We start from the raw sequence: 26,445 nt of genomic DNA, 5'->3' as shown, positions 1-26,445 counted from the left end.
AAGCAGCCTTCAGATCTGTCAAAGTTTGTTCCTCCTTCTGGAGCACCTCTTGGAGACTCATGACTTCGACGACCTTCTCCTTAAGACGGGCAGCCTTAGTCTGCCGACCTTCCTCCACCTAGGCTGCTTCCTTCTTTGCATTGTTCATCATCTCAATGTTGGCGATGAGCTGGTGTCCAATCTGCAAGAGTAGCCAAGAAGTCAATATGAAAGCTAAGGAATGAACTAAGTGAAGAAGCAAAAGGAAGAAAAAAGTAAATTGGCCTACCTCAAGAAAAGACCCCAGAGAGTCCCAAACCCGTTGTTTAGGATTGGTATGGATGATCCTGTGGATGATCTCGGGCAAAATACATCCGTCGACCAACCTTTTTATTAAATCCCTGTTGTTGAAGGGATTCTCCCCCGGATCCTCTTCGGAGCCGTTGGACCCTTCGATGGCAGCCCTGCTACTGTTGATCTTACGGACCACCATCTTCTTCCTTCTCTTCCTTTCGGCCCCCGATGCCTCCCCGGGATGAGACTCTGGAGCGAAAACCTCGATCGGAGGGCTTCTTGAAGAAGCTCAGGGGACTGCGGGCTTGACGTCAGAGGGGATATCAATGATAATGGCTGTCTGGGCAAACACGATCGAGCTTGTCTCCTCTACTCTCACCTTCTTCGCCGACCCAGAAGTTGCAGCGCCTTTCCTCTTGTGGGCCTTGAGACCCTTGGCTAGTATCTGAGCTGCATCTGCATCCATGTCTGCAGTGAAAAAAGATCGGCATAGCTTAGAAACAGAATAAGAGAAAGAGAAAGCAGCGAATGACTTGAGAAAGAAAAAAATACCGGCAGGGTTGAGAGGGCTCAGGTTGACATTGAATAAAAGTTGCTCCTTCAGAAGGTCGGAGAGGAGAGGAGCTGGATAAGTTTTAAGTTTGTTGGAGTCTTCAAGATCGTCCTTTCCCAAGCTAGAAGCCCGACGGACGGAGTCCCTCAGGGAGCCCCAGGGGGGCAACCCCAGCATCAGGGTCGGGCATCGGACGTAGAAATACCTCTCCTTCCAGTTTGGAAACAATCGAGTACGGAAATCAAGGGGGGCAACTTCGGCTATGAAAATTTCTCTACACTTCATTCGAAACCCGAACTCAGAAGTAGGGGGACTAGTGTTGGGTATAAAATAACCCCAGTCAAAGTTTGTAAGAGGCCAACCCTCCCTGGACTCTTCCGGCTTCCGACCTTGTGCGACGTCTTTCTGAACTCCCCCGGCCATCCGAGCTTCCACAGTACCATCCGGACTCCTTCAATATTCAACCTTCTACAGTGTCCTCCAGATTCCTCCAATGAACAAACTTCTATCGTACCCTCTAGATTTCTCCAATAATGAGCTCCTTCAGTTATCTATCGGACTGCTCCAAATGCTCTCTAGCTTCACTATCCGCCGATTTTCTACAGTGATCGACTACTCTCCGAATCTCTTCTAGACTTCCTCCTGTCATGATCGACTTTACTCCGAGCTTCTTCCAGACTTCGTCAATGTCCGGGCTTCTCTAGCAACAGGACTTCTACAGTAGCCAGACTCCATCCAAATTTCTACGGTGGTCGACCGCCTTTCGAATTTCATCCGAGCTTCTACAGTAAGCGAATTCTTTCCGAACTTCTATTGCAAGCGGACTTCATCCGAGTTTCTACGATAAGTGATCTCCATCTGAGCTTTTACAATAAGCGATCTCCATCTGGGCTTCCACGATAACTGGTCTCCATCCGAGCTTCTACAGTAAGTGGCCTCCTTTCAGACTCCTACAAGAACCGGACTCCGTCCGAACTTCTACAGCGGATGGATTCCAGACGAACTTCTACAACGAACGGGCTCCACCAATCGGATTTCTACAGTGATCGACTGTCTCCAATGTCTTCTATATCTCTCCAGCCATCAACCTTCAATAACGCCAACCGGACTTCAACAGTGCCAACCAGACCCCTCCAACGAACAAATTCTCTCCGGACCCCTCCAACAGTCGACCTTCAACAGTATCCTCCAGACTCCTCTAGCGGACGAACTTCCACAATGCCTTTCGGACTCTTCTATCAGTCAACCTTCTATAGCATCTTTCGAATTCTGCTATCGATCGATCTTCTGTCGGATTCCTCATGCAACCGAACCTCTCTAGCGGACAGTCTTCAGACAAGCTTCTACATCAGATAAATTTCATACGGACTTCTCCAGCAATCGGACTCCCGCCGAATTTCTCCAACAGAAAGTTTCCATCCAGGCTTCTACAGCAGATGACTTCCGTCTGCAACATCAACGCCTAAGGCACCCAACAACAGTTAACCCGTTAGTAACCTCAGAAATATCCGAGCTTCTCTTAGATTGCTGAGATAGAGAGCTATTCCGCTCCACCAGACATCCCAACCTAGCTTCAGCCGTCTCGCCCGAACTCTCCGACAAGTCACGACAACGGACACCACTCCACTCTTTATAACAAACTCCACATGGCCCCACCACTCTCCGGCAAGTCATGACAACAGACACCACTACTCTCCGTAACAAACTCCACGTGGCCCCGAACGGCCCACTACCAGGCAATTACGGATGTCGCTGTCAATCAGTTACGCTCTCCCATCTATAAAAGAGATCCCTCAGATATATTCTCCTCTAAGCTGTAAGCATTATCTCCAAACTCTGCTAAAATCCCATTCGAGTACTCTATTTCTGTTGAAGCAGAGTACTGACTTGAGCATCGGAGGGTCTTGCTAGAGCATCCCCAACTCTGGTTTAGACATTTCTTGCAGGTCCCGATGGCGGTCGTGATCCCTTCGACTCCAGCTTCTCTGGCATCGGCGGAATTCTGCACCAACAGAAGTCTTACTTGCATGTCAAAGATGATTCTCTAAGTGAGAGTTGTGCAAGTGATCCTTAGACCTGAGATTATCATGAAACCTTGTGCATATGAACCCATATTTTGTTTCATACCCGGGCATGGCATTAAGACATGTACCGGGTGTTCTGGATATGGAGTATGTATGAAGGTTGTAAGTAGGTCAATATGAAATCGATCACTCCTAATAAGAGGAGATCGCATCTTGTGTATTTTCATTCTTAGATGACCCGAAAAAAGTCTTTTGGCCAAAAGCAGGAAGAAGATTAGAGAGAATTTCAAATGCTTCATCATCAGAGTCATCATTGGTTAATTGAGAATCGATATGAATATATATTTGAGCTTGACATAATTCCACACTCATAAGCATATTCAGGGTGCAGGAATGATCGAAGAATTGAATTGCATGATAACTTACCACTGAAGGGTATATTTAGTATTTTTATCAAATTTCATGTCTTCTGGATAATCATGATATATTTTTATATATCAATCTTGACTTGTAGGTTTGATCGAATTAAAGAGTTTAATTTGATCGTTAATTAGAAAAGATTCCAATTATTGAACTCGGATTAGCTCGATTGGATCTAAATCGATTAGATTGAAATCTAATCAAATTCAGTCAACTTACATCCGAATCTACTGTTAGCTAGATGTAGAACCCAATGGGTCACACATATATAAAAATTAGTCAAAGACCTTTTAATAAGGTTGACTGAAATTTTGGATTCAATCAAGATTCTCGGTAAGCATGCTAGCATGTGTGGAAACCCTAGCTCCTTGGGAGATCAATTTGATCTCATCTCTTACTAATTAGCTAGCCTAATTTGGTGGGCATTTGGATTAGATCATGCCATCTAGAAGCAATCCAAAATGGGGTGCCACATCCCATGTCAACACCAAAAATCAAAGAGTCCAAGTTGTGAAGGACTCTTGGTGCAAAATAGGTTTTGCGTGCGCATGTTGGTGTGAGCAGAAGAAAATCCTTCTAACATGGATTAAGATGCATGTGAAGCGAAAATTTAGTGCAGGGGCAAAATGGTAATTTTAAAACTTTTTCAAAATTACTATTTTACAGCGGAATTATTAATTAATCTCATTAATTAATACTAATTAACCCTACACTAGGATCTAAATATGATACAACAGCATGCATTTAAATTTAAAATTCAAATTTGAATCAGTAAACGTTTTACAGTACTGTGTTCAGAACACATCACCTTTTGCAGGTAGTCGATCACCGCAATCTGATCACCGTTGGAGGGCTCTGATCATCACGTCACAGCCACCCAACTGTCTGGCCTCTGCGGATCATCCACACGAAGCTCCCGTCTGATCAGCTCCTCACGAATGCTAGTTCGTGATTTCACCCTTTTGATGGCAGATGTTGATCGAACTCCTTCGATCGATGTGTGCTGACTTCTCGGATGCTCCAGATCATCTGCACAGTTACATGAGAGGCTGATGGATCTCTCTCTGAAATTTGGTGGACTCACGACACTCGTGGCAAACCAATCTCACTTCCCGAACCCTAGGTAGAAACCTTAGGGTACACACCAAAAACCCTGCGCCCAATTTTCTCTCTTTTCTTTCTTTTTCTCTCGAAAGGTTTTGAACCTTCACCTTATGCAGAAGCCTTCCTCACGCCCCAAAGTTTCTCTCCTAATTTTTCTACGCACGTCCCACCTTTCTCCTCTTTTTAAAACAACGTCGAACGTGTCTTATCCGCGTGAGAGGATAAAGACAAGAGGTTACACATTTAAATTCAAATCAAATTTGAATTCAAACGAAAACCAACTTATCCCTATCCTTTTGGGCTGAGAAGAGAAGGGGCGTGGCTCTTTGTGCATGAAAAATTTCATGAGAAACCTTTTCTCGTGTAAGTAATGTGGCGCACAAAATGGATAAGGATGAAAGGGCAAGTGATAAGTTATCCATTCAAATTCAAACATGCTTTGAATTTGAATAGCTAACTAATTATTTTATCCATCCATATGCTGCACAAATGAGGACGTGGGGAAGGGTTTTGCGTGAGAAAAATTTCATGAGAAATTTCTTCTCGTGAATTCAAATGGGTGCAAGGAAGTTGGGTGACGCAGGGAATTTAAAACAAGGTGGTTTGATTCAAATTGAGCCAACCTAGTTTAAAATAGATTGAGCACAATTAGACCAAATTAAACCCAACATAATTAGACTTAATTAGGCTTAATAAAATCCTAATCAAATCAGAAATTAACTAAACCTAACCCCTGATCAAATCAGGGACTAAACCACCTTAGCGATTAGGTCAACATTTAACCTAATCGGGTCAATCCAAACTGAATCCAATTCAATTGGACTTGATCCAAAAATAATTACTCAATCAAATTGAGTTAATTAGTGATTAAATCACTAATTAAACCTCTCATAAATGTTGAGTCCAAATCTGATGGGCAATCAGGCATCAGAGACCATCGATATGAAACCCTGATCAAAGAGTTCAAATTTCAAATTCGAAATTCGAAATTCAAAATTTTGACCCCGGTACCCAAAATGTGTGGAACTCATGATTAGAGAATCCTAATTCTCAATCATAGAGTTCCAGATAGATAAGACTCATAATCAGCCATCAGATCAGAAAGGAACCTCTAATGTGTGTGACCCCGCAGGTTCGAACCTAAGCCGATAGCACAGGAACCAATTTCTGTACTAATCGAAGTGACCATCTAGCAATGGTACCTGACGACCGGATAGGTCGAATAATCGCAATCGCAACATTCAGAACCTACGTGAATATGGTTACCGTATAATTCATCCCTTTTGACCCCTGTGTTTAGGATGACTCAGAGTTAAACTGTCAACCCTGATGATATCATCCGAATCGTGCTCAACTCAATTAGTCCTGTGACTCCTCACTAGGACTACCCTGGCCAAGGTTTTGCTAAATTGAAACACGACTGTACACAGCTCCTAAACTGGAGTGGTCAATCCCATCTTGACACACGCACCGACAAGTCAAGTACTTGACTACACCCAGCAACCTTCCGTCACTGAATTAGAAATTCAGGTAGTCCAGTGCCTAAGTGCAGTGAGTTGCTTGCAAGTCACCGTGGCGGTCTCAGGTCGGAGGGACATTTATACCCATATCCCATCGGAGCAAATCTTGACAGCAGAAATAGCTCCGGAGTTGGTCACGTTCAGTGCAGATGTACCATTACATCTCACCTGTATGCCATACCAGTGTCTCCACACTCTTTGGTTATGAGGACAACCAACCCATATGGCACACAACGACCTATGCTCGATAAATATTGTCGTCCTTGGTAACAACGTATCATTTGGTCGCGAACATGTTTAAGGACTAAACGACAAATCCTCCTTTGTCGAGTCTAAATAGTCCTAAGGACTTCACCACAACACAGGAGTTCATTAGAAGATGAAACATTTGTGATGAAAAAATACCAAAATAACTTTTATTTATTTATAATTCATGTACTAATACAAAAGGAGCACAACCGTCAACAGGCTGACGATTGGCTTTGGGACACTATTCCCAACAATCTCCCACTTGGCCTAAAGCCTATCGGTGCAGTATCTAATACCCATCTTCGACTTGTAGTCGTTGAACTCCTTCACCGCAATGGCTTTAGTGAATGGGTCGGCCAGGTTCTCCTTCCCGTCGATCTTCTGAAGGTCGACGTCACCTCGATCCATGATCTCCCGGATGAGATGGTAGCGGCGCAGAATATACTTCGTCCACTGGTGTGCCTTTGGTTCCTTCGCCTGAGCAATGGCTCCAGAGCTGTCACAGTAGAGTAGAACTGGACCAACAAGGGAGGGTGCTACTCCGAGCTCGATGATGAATTTCCTCAGCCACACCGCTTCTTTGGCAGCATCTGATGCAGCAATATACTCCACCTTGCATACTGAATCAGCCACAGTGTGCTGCTTGGAACTCTTCCAGCAGACAGCCCCACCATTAAGGGTAAAAATAAATCCTGACACACTCTTGCTATCATCGCGATCAGACTGGAAACTAGAGTCTGTAAACCCTATAAGTCTCAAGTCCGATTCACCATATATAAGCCACTGGTCCTTAGTATTTCTTAAATACTTCAGGATGGTTTTAACAACCTTCCAGTGATTCTCTCCTGGATCAGATTGGTATCTACTCACTACCCCTAGTGTGTATGCCACATCTGGTCGTGTACATGTCATGGCGTACATGATAGATCCCACTGCCGAAGCATATGGAATCCTACCCATACACTCTCTCTCTTGAGGTGTTGTCGGACAGTCCCTCTTCGAGAGAGAAATTTCATGGCCTATCGGTAGATAGCCTTTCTTGGAATTTTCCATGCTGAACCTTTTCAGCATAGTATCAATGTACGTGGATTGGGATAAGCCAAGCAACTTTTTGGATCTATCCCTATAGATCCTCATCCCTAGGATGTAGGAAGCTTCTCCAGATCCTTCATGGAGAACTGTGACGATAGCTAAATCTTTATTCCCTGTAATGCAGGGACATCATTCCCGATTAAGAGAATGTCATCCACATACAATACAAGAAATACTACTGCTGGACCATTAGCCCACTTATAAATACAGGGTTCTTCTCCGTTCTTAACGAAGCCATACGTTTTGATCATCCTATCAAAACGTATGTTCCAACTCCGAGATGCCTGCTTAAGTCCATAAATGGACCTCTGTAGCTTGCACACCTTAGACTCATCTGTGGATGTGAACCCTTCAGGTTGTATCATATACATCTGTTCGTCCAGCTCTCCGTTTAGGAAAGCTGTCTTCACATCCATCTGCCAGATTTCATAGTCCAGATGGGCAGCTATCGCAAGCATAATCCGAATGGATTTGAGCATTGTCACAGGAGAAAACATCTCGTCATAGTCTATACCATAACGTTGACGATATCCCTTGGCAACCAGACAGGCTTTATAGGTCTCCACCTTTCCGTCTGCGCCCCTCTTCCTTTTGAAGACCCACTTACACCCTATGGGTTTTACTCCTTCGGGTGGGTCAACCAATGTCCACACATCGTTGACCTTCATGGACTCTATTTCGGATTTCATGCCTCTAGCCATTTCTCAGAGTCAGGTCTCTGCATTGCATCCATGTAGGTGATCGGATCCTCATCGTTTTTATCAAGTTTGATAAGATCACCATCCCGGACCAAGAAACCATAATATCTGTCCGGTTGATGTGGTACTCTACCAGACTGCCTTAAGGGTGCATAATCAATGGGCTCCGGATCTGATCTAATCAAATCCGGTTCAGGTTCAGTAACATGTGTCGGTTTTTCCACCTGTCGAACTTCGTCAAGTTCGACTTTAGAGGCAACAGTTCCTTCACTAAGGAACTCCTTTTCTAAAAAGATTGCCTTAAGGCTGACAAACACCTTTTGCTCATCAGCAAGGTAGAAATAATACCCTTTGGTCTCTTTTGGGTACCCTATAAAATTACACTTGTCAGACCTAGGTCCAAGCTTGTCTGTAATTAAACGTTTAACATAAGCCGGACACCCCCAAACCCTAAAGTGCGAGAGTACTGGCTTACGTCCTATCCATATCTCATATGGCATTTTGGCTACAGACTTACTCGGAACTCTATTTAGAAGGTAACAAGCCGATTCGAGCGTATATCCCCAGAGGGAGATCGGCAGACCAGCAAACCCCATCATGGATCGAACCATGTCTAACAGGGTCCGATTCCTCCTTTCAGACACACCATTATGCTGTGGTGTTCCAGGAGGAGTCCACTGAGAGAGAATCTCATTCTCCCCTAGATACGTCAGAAACTCATTGGAAAGGTATTCACCTCCTCGATCAGATCGAAGAGTTTTAATACACTTTCCAGTTTGTTTTTCTACCTCATTTCGGAATAGTTTGAACATTTCAAATGATTCCGACTTATGCTTCATTAAATAGACATACCCATACCTAGATAGGTCGTCTGTGAATGTTATGAAGTAGAAAAATCCACCTCTTGCACTTGAGCTCATGGGTCCACATACATCAGAATGTACCAGACCTAAGAGTTCACTGGCTCGCTCACCTTTTCCAGTAAAAGGTGACTTGGTCATCTTTCCAAGAAGACAGGACTCACAGGTTGGAAGTGATTCACAATCACTAACTTCAAGAATTCCTTCTTGAGCCAACCTGTTTATCCTGTTCTTATTGATATGACCTAGCCTACAGTGCCAAAGGTAGACTTCTGACACATTATCTATTCTAGAGCGTTTACCGAATTTTTGAACCACATTAACAGGCTGTGATAGTAAGTAAATTCCATTATTTAATTGTCCAACAAATATTGTAACACCATTCAAAATGATATTGCAAATATTTCTTTTTATTAAAAAATCATAACCGTACATGGCCAAAAGGCCTACAGAAATAATATTTAATAAAAAACTTGGACAATAGTGATATTCACTCAGAATTACATTACGAGAATTGATTACAAGACTCATGATTCTTAAAGCTAGAACTGGAACTTTGCTTCCATCTCCAACATTCAGGAACCTCTCGCCTTCATCAAATCTCCTACTGACCTGCAGATCCTGCATCGAATTACAAATATGATATGGGCTTCCGGTATCCAATACCCAGGCAGTAGTATCACAAATCGAAAAGTTGCAAGGAGTTATCATATAATTACCTTGCTTCTTCTTTGGCCTGTTCGGGTCCAGGGAGGCAATGTATTGAGGACAGTTCCTCTTCCAATGCCCGTGCTTCTTGCAAAAGAAGCACTCCGCCTGGCTCTGGTCATGCTTGCGCTTCTTGGTCTGACCCCGTGCTACTGTCCCAGCAAGAGATTGCACCTTCTTATTTTTCTTCTTCTTGTTCTTCTTTTCCTTCCCAAAGGGTTGACGACGAGAAGAAGACCCTCCCACTACATTCACCGACTCCTTATGGAGTTGGTGATCCTTCTCAAAGTTCTGCAGCAACCCCAACAATCCGTGGTAGTTTACTGCAGGCTTTGTCATTCGAAAATGAGTAAGGAATGGGAGGAAGGATTTGGGCAAGGAATTAAGGATCGCATCCTTACCGAGTTGCTCGTGCAGAGGAAAGCCCAATTTGCTTAGGCGCTCAATCATCTCGATCATATACAGTACATGATCAGTGACTGAGGCCCCATCCCTCATCCGAGCATTGAAAATAGCACAACTAGTTTTGTGCCTTTCAACGTCGTCAGGCGTGCCAAAGGAGTCGTTCAACATTTGAAGCATCTCTTGTGGCTGGGCGTTCTCAAACCTTCGGCTGAACTCGTCATTCATTGCTGCCAGCATAATACATCGAACGGTGGTGCGGTCATTGAGCCACTTCAAGTAAGTGTCTCAGATCGCTTTACTAGCGTTCGGAGCTGGCTCCTCAGGTGCTGGATCCGTTACTACATAAAGGATCCGTTCATGCTCAAGGACGATTTTCAATTTTCGATACCAGCTATCGAAATTGGGTCCCATGAGCTTGTCATTATCTAATAATGACCGGAGCGACAGGGTAGTGGCCATAGCTGCTTAAAGGAAAACGAGACCTCTATTAGTACATAAATTAATACTAAAGACTTGGACTTTAGTCTAAAGTTTTTCCCAATATTTTTACGAACTGGTAGCCTCATCCTCCAATTCGAGAAATTACTTTAATTCCTTAATGGGTACTAGAATCCACACAGACTACACACGAGCCCAACTTTGGTTGGTCAACCCATGTGCATCTATGGGTAGGTTCTTAACCAGTTGTTTCTCTAAACAACTTCTAGTAATTTATTTTGCCCCAGAACCTAATCAGTAGGCTTTGGCCTCCACTGAAAAGATCTGGTTAGGTCCAACCATTAACATGACTTAATTTAGTGAATCGGACCAATAAATGATCAAGCCCGACTTTGGCCGGCCAACCGAACCACCATCAGAAAGACTCAATCAAATTATCATATTATGAATAATAATTCCATTAGCCAATGAGCACCAGGCCTTTGGGCCTCCAATGATCATTGAACTAATGGACTCATTATCATTCACTTAATGGGAGGCTATGACTTAGTTATCATTATAACTTAATCATTTTAGGGACCTAATAATTTTGAGGATTTTATTAAAGAATAGTAGAGAAGAAATCATCCAGCCAATTTCAATCCTCCCACTGACTTCACCAAGTCAGATTAAAAAGGATTTAATTAAAGCTGGCATTAGGAGCACCTAAATCAGTCATACTGATTTACCTAATGACATGGGTGAGCTCTAATCACCAAGTGATCTAATCAAAATCTAACTTACCAGATTGGCCAGGTAAGTGAGATCAGTGGTGGGGATTTGCCATTAACTCGTCAATGATCGAATCAATGCGAGTAGCTCCCGCTTAAGAACCACTGGTCAAAACTGCCGAACTTACCTTAGACACCAACCGGTTCATTAGTTTTAATTTTGATCAACTTAGTAAATAGAGCTCCACCGCGTAGCCATGAATTAAGTCCATCTTGGTCTAGTTAAAGACATGGACCCATTCAACTACAACTATTGAAGTTGAGTCTAGAGTATCTTTGACCTAATCTAATTCAACTTTTGATTAGATTTGACCAATTACTCCAATTAGTCCATTTTTTAAACTAACCTTAGGTCTAACCCAATTATGGACCTAATTCATCTAACCCATTGACCCAAAAGTTTATGCAATTGTCTTAAGTCTTAATTCACAATTCTAGACCTACTAGACAACACTTAATTCTTTTAATTAAGTACTTGGGCTGATGGGTCAGGGTTTGGCATTTCAAAAATAATTTTCAAATTTGAAAGATTTTATTTTCTGTTCACCAAATGTGTTAACTCATTTCACAAACGGGTCAGCACATTTCATAAACAGCAATTCTATTGCTCATTTCATAACAGAAAATAACTCAAAATAAATCATAAATTTTTTTTAGATCTAATCTAACACATTCATGATAAATTTCTTAATTAAGTCCTTTCGCTGCTTCATCGGCATGGGATATAATTGCATTGGCACCCCTACCGCCATAGGAGACCCCATCGAATGGAAAGAGAGGGCCTTTAAACCCTACTTTTCTCCTATGACCGGACGGCCATGGCAACCTACCCAATTAGATTACTTGCTACTTGGATCATGTATATCTAAATATACAAATTTCAAAATTTAAATTTTGAATTTCAAATTTTAAATTTCAAATTTTAAATTTTAAATTTCAAATTTGAGATTTCAACCAAATTTCAAATTTCGAATTTTCAATCTTTGAATTTTAAATTTTGAATTTTGAATTTCAAATTTCAAATTTCGAATTTCAAATTTCAAATTTGAGATTTCAACCAAATTTCAAATTTCAAATTTTGAATTTCAAATTTGAAACTTCTAACAAATTTCAAATTTCAAATTTTAAATCTTTTTGAATTTTGAATTTGAATTTTGAATTTCAAATTTAAACTTATAGATTACACCTTAATCTACGCATGCATATGTATATCATATTCTAGAACCTTGCTCTGATACCAATTGAAGCGAAAATTTAGTGCAGGGGCAAAATGATAATTTTAAAACTTTTTCAAAATTACTATTTTACAGTGAAATTATTAATTAATCTCATTAATTAATACTAATTAACCCTACACTAGGATCTAAATATGATACAACAGCATGCATTTAAATTTGAAATTCAAATTTGAATCAGTAAACGTTTTACAGTACTGTATTCAGAACACATCACCTTTTGCGGGTAGTCGATCACCGCAATCTGATCACCGTCGGAGGCTCTGATCATCATGTCACAGCCACCCAACTGTCTGGCCTCTGTGGATCATCCACACGAAGCTCCCGTCTGATCAGCTCCTCACGAATGCTAGTTCGTGATTTCACCCTTTTGATGGCAGATGTTGATCGAACTCCTTCGATCGTTGTGTGCTGACTTCTCAGATGCTCCAGATCATCTGCACAGTTACTTGAGAGGCTGATGGATCTCTCTCTAAAATTTGGTGGACTCACGACACTCGTGGCACACCAATCTCACTTCCCGAACCTAGGTAGAAACCCTAGGGTACACACCAAAAACCCTGTGCCCAATTTTCTCTCTTTTCTTTCTTTTTCTCTCGGAAGGTTTTGGACCTTCACCTTATGCAGAAGCCTTCCTCACACCCCAAAGTTTCTCTCCTAATTTTTCTACGCACGTCCCACCTTTCTCCTCTTTTTAAAACAACGTCGAACGTGTCTTATCCGCGTGAGAGGATAAAGACAAGAGGTTACACATTTGAATTCAAATCAAATTTGAATTCAAACAAAAACCAACTTATCCCTATCCTTTTGAGCATGAGAAGAGAAGGGGCGTGGCTCTTTGTGCGTGAAAAAGTTTCACGAGAAACCTTTTCTCATGTAAGTAATGTGGCGCACAAAATGGATAAGGATGAAAGGGCAAGTGATAAGTTATCCATTCAAATTCAAACATGCTTTGAATTTGAATGGCTAACTAATTATTTTATCCATCCATATGGTGCACAAATGAGGACGTGGGGAAGGGTTTTGCGTGAGAAAAATTTCACGAGAAATTTCTTCTCGTGAATTCAAATGGGTGCAAGGAAGTTGGGTGACGCAGGGAATTTAAAACAAGGTGGTTTGATTCAAATTGAGCCAACCTAGTTTAAAATAGGTTGAGCACAATTAGACCAAATTAAACCCAACATAATTAGGCTTAATTAGGCTTAATAAAATCTTAATCAAATCAAGAATTAACTAAACCTAATCCCTGATCAAATCAGGGACTAAACCACCTTAGCGATTAGGTCAACATTTAACCTAATCGGGTCAATCCAAACTGAATCCAATTCAATTGGACTTGATCCAAAAATAATTACTCAATCAAATTGAGTTAATTAGTGATTAAATCACTAATTAAACCTCTCATAAATATTGAGTCCAAATCTGATGGGCAATCAGGCATCAGAGACCATCGATATGAAACCCTGATCAAAGAGTTCAAATTTCAAATTCAAAATTCGAAATTCAAAATTTTGACCCCGGTACCCAAAATGTGTGGAACTCATGATTAGAGAATCCTAATTCTCAATCATAGAGTTCCAGATAGATAAGACTCATAATCAGCCATCAGATCAGAAAGGAACCTCTAATGTGTGTGACCCCGCAGGTTCGAACCTAAGCCGGTAGCACAGGAACCAATTTCTGTACTAATCGAAGTGACCATCTAGCAATGGTACCCGACGACCGGATAGGTCGAATAATCGCAATCACAACATTCAGAACCTACGTGAATATGGTTACTGTATAATTCATCCCTTTTGACCCCTGTGTTTAGGATGACTCAGAGTTAAACTGTCAACCCTGATGATATCATCCGAATCGTGCTCAACTCAATTAGTCCTGTGACTCCTCACTAGGACTACCCTGGCCAAGGTTTTGCTAAATTAAAACATGACTGTACACAGCTCCTAAACTGGAGTGGTCAATCCCATCTTGACACACGCACCGACAAGTCAAGTACTTGACTACACCCAGCAACCTTCCATCACTAAATTAGAAATTCAGGTAGTTCAGTGCCTAAGTGCAGTGAGTTGCTTGCAAGTCACCGTGGCGGTCTCAGGTCGGAGGGACATTTATACCCATATCCCATCGGAGCAAATCTTGACAGCAGAAATAGCTCCGGAGTTGGTCACGTTCAGTGCAGATGTACCATTACATCTCATCTGTATGCCATACCAGTGTCTCCACACTCTTTGGTTATGAGGACAACCAACCCATATGGCACACAACGACCTATGCTCGATAAATATTGTCGTCCTTGGTAACAACGTATCATTTGGTTGCGAACATGTTTAAGGACTAAACGACAAATCCTCCTTTGTCGAGTCTAAATAGTCCTAAGGACTTCACCACAACACAGGAGTTCATTAGAAGATGAAATATTTGTGATGAAAAAATACCAAAATAACTTTTATTTATTTATAATTCATGTACTAATACAAAAGGAGCACAACAGTCAACAGGCTGACGATTGGCTTTGGGACACTATTCCCAACAGCATGTGGTGGCCCTAATCACACTCCATTCTCTAATGCACATCTCAAAGTAAGAGATGGATTTTTCTGGATCAATAAGGGGTGGAAAAAAAATTGGAAAGAGGAAGGGCTCTCACAGGCATGCATTGAAGTGTCGCATCTCTCTGTATTTTAAAGATTCCTTCTGTAGATTAAATTCTTTTGAAATGGAATTCCACCTATCAGATTTTGTTCCATATTTAATCAGCTTTTTATGGTGATTTATCTGGAATTTTTTTAGATTGATCAAAGGGCCAAACGGATGCCTAAACTTCTCTCGCATGCGCACGCATGCAGTGATCAGAACTCACATGAAGAGGTGCAAGGATAATATCCTTTTGTAAGATTTTTACTACCTTATCAAATTTTCTAGAATTAGAAATGAGTCTCCTATCCAAGTAAATTTTTGTGGATTTTTTTGATTTGAGAAGGGATGCAAAAATATTCCTTCTCTAGTCGCACGTGCAGATGAGGGTGCTGATCGATGTATCATTGATAAGAGTCCTTCTGCTAGAAGGAACTCTTATCTCTGATAATCAGATCAGATAAAACTTTTTTGTAGGGTGTGTCCCTCCCTTTTGGTGTCCCTCTAATGGCTATAAAAAAGCCTGGGTGCTAGGTGTCCGATGCATTCAAATCAAGTTTTCATTTTCCTCTCCATTGCTCTCCTTTCTTTCTTACGATCCATCTTAGTTTTAGGACAAGGCTTTGGAATTTAAGACAAAGCCTTATCTGGTCCTAACAAGGGTTGGAAAGATCCTAAAGAAGGAGAATCAAAAGTTCAGAGAAGGTTCTAAGAGGGTCGAGTCAAATTTTTAGAGAAATCTGACCGATACAGGGCTAATCTAGTTCTAGGGCCTAGAACTCTTGAAGCAAGGTGAAGGAGGAGTACTGTCTTTGGTTCAATTTTCATGAGGATCATCGTTGGAGGGCAGACACTTGGATGCCTCATAAAAATTAGATTAGTGCTATAGGTATTCTTCAATCCAAGTTTAATTCAATTATACTTTGATTGATATAGTCAAAAATTTTTGGATATTAGGGTTTTCGATGCATCAGGTGTTTTGAATGAAAATTTTAAATACCTAATTCTTCTGTTGTGCCACCGAAACTCAACTGTGGTATCAAAGCCTATCTTGATTTTTATAATCAAAGATTAAATTATTATTTTGATTGTGATCAAGCATGGATTTTTGGGTTGGTTCAAGTGGGTTAAGAGTTGAACCCAATTGAACATCCAAATTCCAGCATATCTTAGAAATATGTTTTAAATATAAATAAAATGCATGATATATGTATAGAATATTTTATAGTAGCTTAGTACTCAAATTAGGATTCATCACCAAACCGTTCGATCATAAGAGCAAGTAAGGTTCATAGACCCTCTCTTTCTATTCCATAGGGTACTCTTATGACATGTAGGAGTGCCACTATGATGTTCCAAGAAAAAAAATTATGAAAAGAGTATTTTGTATTCATGCTATAATATGCTTAAGTTGCTATGTTATAATCATATTGTATAATTATAATTTTATATCTTAGAGATATGATTAGATGCCATGATTAGTTGTTATGTTTAGATACAACTATAATAGTGCATTATTGTAATTGATTGAATTAGGATGTGCATGAGACTATTAAAATCCTCATAAAAATCTTATTAAGTCATAGTATTGTGAACCAGTAGCTAATCTATTTTTTGAATCAATTAATCAATTGGTGTCTAAGGAGTGTTTCAAGTATGGTGGTTATTTAATTGGTTCCGTTTACCGGCCTGGCCAATTTTTATTGGTGTCTAAGAAAAGCAATGGAGGATCCCCACCAATCTTAATACTTTTCTGACAAATTGGATTAATTCGAATCTTAAATGAAGATTACTCAGTATTTTGAACACTACATATACCTTTCTTCATGCCTAGTCAATCTCTATCAAAAATCATAGTAGATTTATTGTGATATCTACAAGACTTGCTATGGAGATTAATGTGGGTTTGTCTGTGTGTATATTATATGCCTTACAATATATTTTGGATATGTTGTCTTATTATGATATCTACAAGGATAGCATTTTTTAGATATGGCATATGAAAATGAAAGATCTGACTTAACTATAAAATACTATAGTTTGTTATGATATTCACAAGGCTATGAGTATTTTTAGAGGTAAGGTTTATGTTGAGAATTGCATGAGATACAATTGGATAGGTTTGTTATGATATCTACAAGATTTTATTGAGGGATTAGGATCTCAACCCCATTAAGAAACCAGATTAGAGTTTCTCATTTACCATAGGAGAGGGCTATAGTATCCGATAAAATAATGGAAGACATAACTAGTTAAAATCTCATCTAATTATGCATGACAAACATGAGTGGTCTACTTATATTATTGTTCTTTATTTATGTAGATTTAAGTCTGCATTATGACTTCTTTATTTTTATTGCATAATACTATAAATAAAAATATGTTGATTGATTCAAACTATGTGGATTGGTTGAGAAACTTGTAAATTAGGTTTGTATTGGAGAAGCATTCTGATGTTTTGGATATTCCTAACCCTAGATCAGTCAGTAATAATGAGAAGGCAAAAAATATCCCTTTGGATATTATCTATTCATTTTGTAATAAATTTGGATATTGAGAGAATAATTACAAGAATTATCTTGCATGATTGAAGCAGGGTGCTAGTACAGTACCAAAAGATATGTATATGATACAGACTTGCTTTTCATTGAATAGCTCAGACTTTGATATTAGGGTATTGGATACCACTTGTGAATCATATATTTGTAATTCATTACAGTGACTACAGAATATCAAAGATCTGAAAAGAGGTGACCTTGAGCTTTATAGCGCAAGTGGACAATCCATTAATACAGAGGCTGTAGAAATCTGTGTGCTTGATTTGCCTTCAGGCAAAACTTTAGAATTGAAAGACTATTATTACATGTCAAAGGTCATTAAAAATATTATTTCTACTCCTTTGTTGTTAAAACAAGATTATGAAATAAGGTTGATGGAAAATGGATGCTCCATTTTTTTTTCTAATGAATTTTATGATAATGATTATATTGATAACAATCTTTTAATTCTTGCACTCAATAAAAATATTTTTAAAATAAAAAATATGAAAAGAAAGAGAGAAGATGTGAATATCACATATCTCTGGTATTGCCGTCTTGATCATATTAGTGAGTTAAGGATAAATAAGTTATACAAAGAAGAATTCTTTGATCCGTATGATTATGAATCATTGGAAACTTATGAATCTTGTCTCATGGGTTAGATGATCAAGACTCTATTTTCTAGACATGGAGAAAGGGCAAATGAGTTGTTAGCCCTAATACATACAAATGTATATGGATCGATGACAACTCAAGTCAGAGGAGGATACTCCTATTTTATCATCTTTTCAGATGATCTATCAAGATTTAGATATGTGTATCTTATGAAACATAAATTCGAAGTCTTTGATAAATTCAAAGAGCATCAAAGTATGGTCGAGAAACAAACTAAAAAAAATATCAAGGTTCTTCGATCTGATCGAGGAGGAGAATACTTATCTAGTGAATTTCTTAAATCATCTTAAAAGTAAAGGTATTCTCTCTGAATGGACCCCTCCTTATACACTCCAGTTAAATGGTATAGTAAAAAGAAAGAATTATACTTTAATGGATAGGTACAGTCCATGATATGCTTCACTAATCTCCCAATATCTTTTTAAGGATATGTCCTAGATACTGCCGCCTATATTTTAAACAAGATGCCTTCAAAGTATTGCAAATACTTCATATAAGATATGGAAGGGAAGGAAGCCTAATCTTAAACATCTTAAGATTTGGGGCTGTCCTATTTATGTCAAAAATATTTTTGGATATAAGTTTAATGCTAGATCAGACAAGTATAGATTTGTAGGAAATCCTAAGGAAACTAATGGATACTACTTCTATCACCTTACTGAATAAAAGGTATTTGTTAGTAAACCATCATTTTCTTGAAAAATGAATTCATCTAAGAAGGAGGCAGTGGGAGGAATATTGAACTTATGAAAGTTCAAGATCTACAACCAGTCCAGAAATACCTATGGTTGACCATAAGAAGTCCTCAACCAGAAGTACCCAAAGATGAGATACATCCATAATATACACCTCCTCTTTGAAGATCAGATAGAGTGCGTTAAGCACCTCTAAGATATGATTTTATCATTGAGGATGATAATTTGATCAACATCATTCAGAATGATAATCTATTGACTTATTCGGAAGCTTATCATGAGTAGAGACTCAGACAGATGACTGGAAGCTATGAAATAGAGATGGACTTGATGTACACTAACCAAGTGTGGACCTTGGTTGATGCACTTGAGGGTGTGACCCCAATAGGGTGCAAGTGGGTCTTTAAGAAGAAGAGAGTAGATGGCCATGTAGAAACCTACAAAGCTAGGTTGGTGGCGAAGGATTTCAGACAAAGATAAGGAATTGACTATGATGAAACCTTCTCATCAGTAGCTATGCTCAAGTCCATCAGGATTTTGCTTGCTATAGTGACATACTACGACTATGAGATCTGGCAGATGGACGTCAAAACTACTTTCCTCAATGATAATCTAGAGAAAGAGGTCTATGTGACTCAGTCAGAGAAATTTATCTTAAGTGGGAGGGCAAATCAAGTATGCAAGTTAAAAAATCCATCTATGGATTGAAGCAGGCTTCGAGGAGCTAGAATATCTAATTTGATATGATAGCCAAAGAGTTTGGCTTTATCAAAAATAAGGATAAACCATGTGTGTATAAGAAGACAAGTGGGAGTACTATTGTCTTCTTAGTTCTGTATGTTGATGACAGACTTGGCTATTGAATAAGTTTTCCATAAAAGACTTGGGTGAAGCATTCTTCCTATATACTGGGTATAAAGATCTATAGAGATAGATCTAAAAGAATGTTAGGCTTCTCCTAGTCACGGTATATAGATCTCATATTAAATAGATTTAATATGAAGGAAAGTAAGAGAGGTTACCTACCTGTAAGTCATGGTATATGACTCTCTAAAAAAATATCCTAAGACACCAAAGGAGAGGAAGAGGATGAACGAAATCCTTTATGCTTTGGCTGTGGGATTAATAATGTATATCATGCTATGTACCAGACCTGATGTAGCTTATGCTTTAGGCGTAGCTAATAGATTTCAAGCTGATCTAGGAGAGAATCATTGGAAAGCTATGAAAAATATTCTGAAGTACTTAAGAAAGACTAAAGATATTTTTCTCATATATAGAGGAGGATCAAAGTTGAAACTAAAGGGATATACAGAGTCTAATTTTCAATCTGATCCAGAAAATAGCAAGTCAATATCAGGATACGTGTTTATCCTAAATGATGGAGTAGTGAGTTGGAAGAGTTTCAAGTAACAGACAGTAGCTGACTCAACCACTGAGACAGAGTACATCGCTGCTAGTGAAGCCGCTAAGGAAGCTATTTGGATGAAAAGGTTCATCATGAAATTAGAAATCATTCTGAAGATTAAAAGATTGGTGCCACTCTATTATGATAACACTGGGGCATTATTCAAGTTAAGGAATCTAGGTCTCATTGAAGATCCAAGCACATCCTCAGATGCTTCCACCTCATTCGAAAAATTATAAAGAGACAAGATATTGTCCTTGAATGAGTAGACACAAAGAACAATCTAGCAGACCCATTCACTAAGGCTATACCACAACAGCTATTTGATCGCCATCTTGATTGTATGAGATTGAAATACTAAGGCGATTAGCTTTAGTACAAATGGGAGATTTAAAAAAGAGTACCCTATAAGCCAATCGCAGTGTATTGCGATGGAACTTTTCTTTATAATTTTTCAATTTATATAATGATATTTATTATTTGTTAATAAAATAAGATATTGATTCATCATTTTAGCTACATCTTATTATATTTAAGATTATGATGAATCTCAAAGATTAGGATAATAATTTTAGGAGATATGAATGTGTCATGCTAGTGAGACCTAATATCCTAAAATCCTCATCTTAAATATTCCTGGTCGTAGGAGCATTGAGTCAGGGATCAATATTTTGGATAGACTAGCACATCCTATATATGCTTGATGGAGAGGGTGGCAAATCTCTCTAGCTACTTGTGTATGGGACACTAATACAAGAATGTAGGTGCTCATTTAGAAATGAGTCCACTGAAATAACTCGATAAAAGAGAACATCTTATGGAAGCCTTACTTATATGTCAAAGATGGTTCTCTAAGTGAGAGTTGTGCAAGTGATCCTTACACCCTAGATCACTATGAAACCTTATGCATATGAACCCATATTTTGGTTCATACCCAGGCATGGCATTAAAATATGTATGGGGTATTCTAGATATGGAGTATGTATGAAGTTTATGAATAGGTCAACATGGAATCGATTACTCCTAGTAAGAGGAGATCACATCCTGTGTATGTTCATTCTTAGATGACTTGGAAAAAGTCTTTTAGCCAAAAGCAGGAAGGAGATTAAAAAGACTTTCTAATGCTTCACCATCACATCATTAGTTAACTGAGAATCAATATAAATATGTGTTTGAGTTTGACATAATTCTATACTCATAAACATATTCTGGATGCAGGGATGATCGAAGGATTGAATTGTACAGTAACTTGCCACTGAAGGATATATTTGATATTTCTATCAAATTTTATATCTTCTAGATAGTCATGATATGTTGCTAGACGTCAATTTTGACTTGTAGGTTTGATTGAATTAAAGAGTTTAATTCGATCGTCAATTAGAAAAGATTCTACTTGTTGAACTCGGATTAGCTCGATTGGACCTAAATTGGTTAGATTAAAATCTAATCAAATTCGACCAACATGCATCCAGACCTACTATTGGCTAGATGTGAAATCCAATGGGTCACACATATTTAGAAATTAGTCAAGAACCCTTTTAATAAGGTTGATTAGAATTTTGGATTCAATCAGGATTCCCAATAAGCATGCTAGCACATGTGAAAATCCTAACTTTTTGGGAGATCAATTTGATCTCATCCCTTGTTAATTAGCTAGCCCAATTTGGTAGGTATTTAGGTCAGGTCGTGCCACCTAAAAGCAATCCAAAATGAGACACCACATCTCATGTGAATGCCAAAAATCAAAGAGTCCAAGTTGTGAAGGACTCTCGGTGCCAAACAGGTTTTGCATGTGTGTGTTGGTGTGAGTAGAAGAAAAAAATCCTTCTGGCATAGGATTAAGATATGTGTGATACCTTTCATTCCCTGGTGCACATCTCAAAGCATAAGATGGAATTTTTTAGATTAATAAGGGGTGGAGAAAAAATTGGAAAGTGGAAGGGCTCTCACGTGCGCGTTGAAGCATCACGTCTCTCTCAATTTTAGAGAGTCCTTCTATAGATTAAATTCTTTTGAAATGGAATACCTATCAGATTTTGTTCCATATTTAATCAGATTTTTATGGTGATTTATCTGGAATTTTTCCAGATTAATCATAGGGCCAAACAGATGCCTAAACTTCTCACGTGTGCGTGTGTGTGCGGTGATCAGAACTCGCATGAAGAGGTGTGAGGATAACATCCTTTCATGGGATTTTTATCACCTTATAAAGTTTTCTAGAATAAAAAATGAGTCTCATATCTATGTGGATTTTTGTGGATTTTTTTGATTTGAGAAGGGATGCAAAAATATCTCTTCTCTGATCGCACACACAGGTGAGAGTGCTGATCGATGTATCATTGATAAGAGTTCTTCTGCTTGAAGGAACTCTTATCTCTGATAATCAGATCAGATAAGACTTTTTTATGCGGCATGTCCCTCCCTTTTGGCATCCCTCTGGTAGCTATAAAAAGGCCTAGGCACTAAGTGTCCAATGCATTCAAATCAAGTTTCCATTTTTCTCTCCGTTGCTCTCCCTTCTTTCTTACAACCCATCTTAGTTTTAGGACAAAACTTTGGGATTTAAGACAAAGTGTTATCAGGTTTTAACAAGGGTTGGAAAGGTCCTAAAGAAGGAGAATTAGAAGTCCTGAGGAGGTTCTAAGAGGATCAAGTTAGGTTCTTGGAGAAATCTGACCGATACAGGGCTAGTCGAGTTCTAGAAGCTAGAACTCTTGAAGCATGGTGAAGGAGGAGTGCTGTCTTTGGTTTAATTTTTTGTGGATCACCATTGAAGGGTGGACACTTACTTGGATGCCTCGTGGAAATTGGATTAGCACTATAGGTATTCTTCTTATTCAAGTTTAATTCAATTATACTTTGATTGATATAGTCAAGGATTTCTAGGCATTAGAGTTTCTGATGCATCAGATGTTTTGAATAAAAATTTTAAATACCTACCCCTTCTGCTGCTCCATCGAAACCCAACACTTACCATCAGCACTTATTTTTCTTTTGTAGATCCATTTACACCCAATGGATACTATACCCTCGGGTGGATCTATTAAGATCCATACTTGGATCGAATACATCAAGTCAATTTCTGACTTCATTGCATCTAACCATTTCTCAAAATCGATATCAGATATCGCCTCGTCAAAGATGTTAGGATCATTACTATGACCCTTATCTCTTATAAAAAATATTTTCTTTACTTCCTCCATAAGCATACCCATGTATCTTTCAGGAGGTCAGGATATCTTACTAGATCTACGAGTGGTAGAGGAATGTCAATTACTAGCTCATGAATAATGAGTTCATGAGGATCTATAACTCTCTGCTCTTCAGAGACCTTCTCTTCGAGCTCAACTAACCTCCCACAGCCACCATCCTGGATAAACTATTTTTTTAAGAATATGGCGTTCTGACTCATAATCACATTGTGATCTTAGGGAAAGTAGAAGTAGTATCCCATTGATTCTTTTGGATACCCATAAAACGAGCTATTACAGATCTATCCTCTAATCTATCAGCCATCTGTCTCTTGATATAGGCAAGATATCCCTAAATCTTAAGATAACCTAGATTTGGCTTCTTACCGTACCATATCACATAAGGTGTGGTCGGAATGGATTTTGATGGAACCTTATTCAACAGGTGAATGGTAGTTAATAAGGCATGTCCTCAAAGATATAAGGGTAAATCAGTGACGCTCATCATGGACCTGACCATATCTAATAAGATCCTATTCCTCCTTTCGAATACCCCATTGAGCTGAGATGTTCCGAGAGGAGTCCATTGAGAGACTATACCATTGTCTTTGAGATATCTCAGAAATTTTTGATCAAGATATTCTCCTCCTCGATCAGATCGAAGAACCGTAATGGACTTGTCTGTTTATTTTTCTACTTTATTTTTAAATTTTTTAAACTTTTCAAAGGCTTCAAATTTATATTTCATAAGATATACATAACCATATCCAGGTGTGTACCAGGGCAAGTAACTCAGTGGTCCTTTCCCCATGTCCTATAAAGGATAACTAGGTCATTTTTTCTCGAAGATAAGATTTACAAGCTGCATACAACTCTGGATGAAGAGAACCAAGGATCTCATCATTTTTCAGTTTGTTTATCCTATCCTCTCCAATACGATCGAGTCTATGATGCCACAAAGACTTTTGGTTAATTTTATCTTTGGATTTCTTTTAACCTACGGCACTCACTATTGGCTTGTTGAAATTCACATTCTCATCAACATGCAAGTGATACAGACTGTCAATTAAAAGATCACGTGCAATCAATTATTTCATAAATAAATAGAATAAAAATCTTTATTAAAATTAAATTCAAAAACTTTCAATGCTAGCACAAATACGAAAATTAAATTTTTACTAGCTACAGGAATAAAATAATAGTCTTTTAAATCTAATCTAAAATCCGATGGTAATCGAAGAGGATAAGTACCAATGACTTCTGCAGCAACTTTTACTCCATTGTCGATCCGAAGGATCATGTCACCTTCCCTCAACCTCCTACTTTTTATTATACCCTGTATTGAGGTACATATATGAGTACTCGAATCAAAATCTAATATCCAACTAGAAATAGAAGAAACTATAAGGTTAGATTCAATTACGAGCATACCTTCTGAAGGTTTATCACTCTTTTTGATCTTTAGGCACTTCAGGTATGGTGGACAGTTCCTCCTTCAGTGTCCTTCAGCATTACAATGGAGATACTTTCCCTTTGCTTCAGCCTTCTTTGGAACGTCCTTCTTTGGCTTGCTCTCTTTCTTCTGCTTCTTAGTAGATTTTATCTTCTTCTTCTAACTAGACTTTCTCTTGGAAGAAATCCACTTCACAGCGAGAACAGTATCCCTTGAACTCTTCAAGATTCCTTCCGTAGTGACCAACATGTTGATCAGTTCGGATATAGTGCAATCGAGTTTGTTCATATAAAAATTTATAATAAATTGACTATATGAACTCGTAAGGGATTGAAAGATCAAATTCATTTGTAATTTCTTTTGCATATTAAGTTCGAGCTTCTCAAGCTCCTCAATGTCCTTAATTACTATCATATAGTGCTCAAGGACTGACTACCCTTAGTACATCTATAATTTGAAGAGTCTTTTGGACACTTCGAAGTGCGTTGTACAGCTTTGCTCACCATACAACTCTTGTAGGTGAGTGATTATAGCCCTGGCAGTGGGCATACTCATGCTGACTCTGCAACTCATTTGACATAAATGCTAGCACATAGCACTTGATTCGACTATCTTCATCCATTCACTTTTCATAAGCAGCTCTTGTTGTGATCCAGGTGGTGTGCCCAAGGCCCAGGGGACCAAGGCTAAGGCCAAGGTCCATCATTCATGAGGGCTTCATGGAGGCTCTAGGGCTAGTTGGGCCCTAGGTTGAAAGGTTGTGGGCCTTTCGGGTTCTTGAGGTCTAGGTTATGTGGGCCTCAAGGGACCAACTCTTTATGGGCCAGATCTGGGCCCAGGATAGGTGAGATTAGGTTGAGTCATGGGTGTACATGGGCTTGGGTTAACCTAATCTCTCATAGAGTTGGTCAAGGGAGTTTTGGGTTTGAGTCACTTGACCCTGTGTTTATATATACATGTACTGTATAGGTTTGATTAAGCCAAGTAATACGAAAACCATTTCTCCCAAGTCTCTCTCTCTTCTCCCTCTCTCTTCAGCTATTCTCCATGCCCCAGGAGCAAAAAACCCTAGGGTTTCTTGCTGCCAGGTCCATAGAAGGCAGGAAAAGTAGGGGAGGCGCTGGGGTTTTGAGCCCCTCCCCCTTTGTGCCGCCAACCATATTGCCTCTCCCTCTCTTGCAGCCATCCAAACATCAGATCCAGACTTGGAATCTCTTGCTACGAGGTTGGTACAAGTTTTTCTCAGATCTGGAGTTGATCTGATGTCGTTTGAGGCACGGGTGAGATCTTCATCAACAGATCTACAGGAAAGGCTGCAGCAGGACAGATCTGTAAGGTCTGGTTCTATCTACCTTCTTTCCTATCTAGAATACCCCGATTTGAGATCTACAAATTGAAAAACCTTGGTTCAGGCCTGATCTGGTTGGGTACCAGATCTTGGATTTTTTAGAGGTGATCTTAGAGGCGTTCTTCATCTGGAACAAAAGGCTGACGAAG

The sequence above is a fragment of the Elaeis guineensis genome, chromosome 8 (genome assembly GCF_000442705.2).
Source record: "Elaeis guineensis isolate ETL-2024a chromosome 8, EG11, whole genome shotgun sequence".
NCBI lineage: Eukaryota > Viridiplantae > Streptophyta > Magnoliopsida > Arecales > Arecaceae > Elaeis > Elaeis guineensis.
The sequence above is the reverse complement of the archived record's forward strand: the minus strand, read 5'-3'. Positions refer to the sequence as shown.